Source organism: Benincasa hispida, chromosome 5 (assembly GCF_009727055.1).
Source record: "Benincasa hispida cultivar B227 chromosome 5, ASM972705v1, whole genome shotgun sequence".
In the NCBI taxonomy this organism is placed as follows: Eukaryota; Viridiplantae; Streptophyta; class Magnoliopsida; order Cucurbitales; family Cucurbitaceae; genus Benincasa; species Benincasa hispida.
Window position 1 is genome coordinate 30,198,333 of NC_052353.1, and position 3,320 is coordinate 30,201,652.

Sequence of the window (3,320 nt, forward strand, 5' to 3'; positions counted from 1 at the left end):
AAACTTGCATTTCTTCTTTTAATGGTATTAGCTTACACACATTCATCATAGGGACCTATACCGAGAACATTGACTCATGGGATGGGCTAATTGATCACAGTAAAGAAAACTTTGTTTATCCCTAGTCATACATACACATTTTACAAGCTCATTTTATTTTTCTCATCATCTTCTTTTTTTCTCTCTCTGTTTTTTAATATAAAAAGGGTAGGGTAAATAACATCTTTCTTCTCTTCCTCAGTATCATCTTACATGTGTTTGATTTACCATTTTAATTCATTACTACATTACTTGTTCAACTACAAATTCACTTAAGTGATTATTTCATTATTTTCTATATACAAATTGGTAAATCAAACACATGTATTTAACTTCTAAACATTAATTATCATGTATATTGAAACGTAGACATTAATTATCTCAACCATTTAAAACCCAAACACTTAAATCATAGATATTTAGTTCTTATACTCGTGATACAATACAATATGTGTGATCTAAATGGACACTAAGAGAATTTATTGAATACAAACACACTTTTCCATAACGGATTTTAAAGAAGGAAAATGTAGCAAAGAGTGTGGAGAAGTTTGGATATAGTTTGAAAATTTTCAATCAAGTCTGCTTCATGTTTGATAGAAGAACTTCATTGATCAGCTTGTCCAATTGCTTCCAAGAAGAACCACCAGGTTTATATGCTTCTTCAGCTGTACTCTTCAAATTCATAACATTCTCTTTCATTTGCTTACCCTTTTCTCCATCCATTAACTCTATCACAAGCTTCTCCACTTCAGTTCTTTTCACATTGTTGTCAAGTTCGATTGCAATCTCCCACTCACTGCAACAATAATGAGAATTTGTTTGTTGATCAGCAAACCAAGGCCATGAAATCATTGGAACTCCAGCACATATACTTTCAAGAATTGAATTCCATCCACTGTGTGTTAAAAACCCTCCAACTGAAGGATGGTTCAACACCTGTTCTTGACAACACCAACTTGCTATCAAGCTTCTATCTTTGGTTTGTGTTACAAATTCTTGTGGCAAAATGGCTGAATCTCCAACTAGGCCTTGCAATCCACAAGAATGGCTTCCCACTATCAGCTAATCCCCAAGCAAACTCAATCAATTGCTCTTTCTCCATCACTGTGATGCTACCAAAATTTACATAAACAACTGAGTTGGGTTCCTTTGAGTCAAGCCACTCAATGCATTCTGATTCCTCAGCCCAAAGATTTGCACCAATTGCTTTTAGATTTTCATCATCTATTTGGTTGGCAAGCATGTGAAGTGGACCAATGGTGTAAATAGAACGTAGGACAGAAGAAAGAGAATCCATAACATCTCGATCAAGTGGATCATATGTGTTGAATATAATTGCAGAAGCTTCTTGAGAATTGGTTACTACTCTAGACTTAAAATTTAGCATGGAATCATCTGGATCTGTTGTTCTAATAAAGGAAGGAAGGTCTCCCATTTAAGTTGGGCCAGCATTCTACCGTAGTTTCCAAATATCCATCTGTTATCTGACTCATATCTGTTTGCCAGTTAATATGTCAAACTTAAATAATATACAACTATGAGCTAAACTACATGTTTTCTCCATAAATGTCTTTATATTTTCGAAGTATAGTGCATCATCAATTTATCTTTTAAACATAAGTATCTAATTGGTCCAATGGGCCCTAATTAAAATTTGAAAAGGTCAAGAAAATCACTTTTGGTTCTTGACATATTCGATATAAATTTTTTTTAAGAATTGAATTTAATTTGTCTAATATAGGACATGATTGAACTTTCAACTTTGTGTCCTTCCAAAATTTATTAAACACCGAGATTGAAAATTCAAACATTTTTCATATACAAAAATCCAATGTTTATAGAGTTACTAAAATATTTTTATACTTAGAAAGATCATAGACGTACTAGATATATATTAAATTTGTCAAAGTAAATTTAGCTTAACGATAATTGGCATGGCCTTCTTCTTTAAAGATTAGTGGTTCGATCCTCCATTCCCTTAGTTGTTGTAAAAGAAAAATACTTATTGAAGTTCAGAAATCTATTGGACAAATAACCTCAAAAGAATATATGCTAAAAAAACAAACAAACATTGAAATGATATACCTTTGAGTGGTACCAAGCCTTGGTTAATGAGTTTAGAAAATTGTAAGAAACCAAAGAAGCAAAAAGCACTAGCAGTCCAAAGCAAAGCATAAGGGATATTAAACTTATTGGCAGCCAATATAGTGAAATACAAAAGGGCATGTCCAATAATGCAGCTAATTGGCGGGACATTCGTAGAAGGAGAAGCTGCCATTGAGTTGAGTTCAGAAATAAGATCACAGAATGGAGCAAAGCAATTCTTGGAGGGGGCTTCGCAAAGTTTATGAACATTTTTAATAGAATTGGTAGTCGAGACCGGAACACCGTCGGAAATGGCTCGGAACGTGAAATCTTGCAAGCCATCGAGCGAGTCGATGCCTCTCGACTTGAGCATTTGCTGTTCACTGCGCTCAGTGTTGACGAAAGTTATGTAGAAACCTTTGTGATGGAGAAGCTTAGCCAGCTCTAGCATAGGGTTGATATGGCCTTGGGCTGGATGTGGGATACACACAGCATGTGGCTTATCAATTTTTGAGATAGAACCCATATTTTGAACTTCTTTTTTCTCTCTTTTTCTTCTCTTTTCTTGGAATGGGAACTTACTATGTTTGGGAGAATTGGAAATGTAGAAACCTTATTTTATAGGCTGCAAAAGCAAAACACGTAGACCTGATTTCATATAATCATGGGGTTTCATAATTATTTGGTTTTTTTAAAATTAAGTTTATTTTCTCTGGATTATAATAGTATTATTTTTTATAATTAAAAGAGTTCAATCCTAATCTAAATTCTAAAAATAGAAATAAGTTTTAATTTTTTTTTTCCATTTCAAAATTTGACTTAGTTTTTGAAAACATTGATTTAAAGTAAGATCATAAAGCAAGAAATTTCAGTATGAAATTGATGTTTATACACTTAATTTTCAAAAATTAAATTGTTTTAAATGGAGTCTTGGTTTTTTAGTTTTAATTTTTAGAACTAGGGATTTTTTCAAATATAAAAAAACGAACTAAAATATTTACAAAATATAGCAAAATTTTAGAATCTATAGACTTTTATCCATGTCTATCAGATAGGCAAGTCTATTAGCGTCTATGAGTATCTATCATTTATAGATTCTGAAATTTTGCTAGCGCCTCATCGCAAGCACTGAATGAATGAAATGAGTGGAGATCTTGTAAATATCTTCCATAAATTCTAAAATTTTGCTATAA

The 3,320-nt window shown here is 32.5% G+C and overlaps 1 pseudogene; it reads right to left on the minus strand.

Annotated features, from left to right (window-relative positions):
• Positions 1-498: 498 nt before the first annotated feature.
• On the minus strand, positions 499-2,722 carry LOC120078190 (annotated as a pseudogene).
• Between the last annotated feature and the right edge of the window lie 598 nt (positions 2,723-3,320).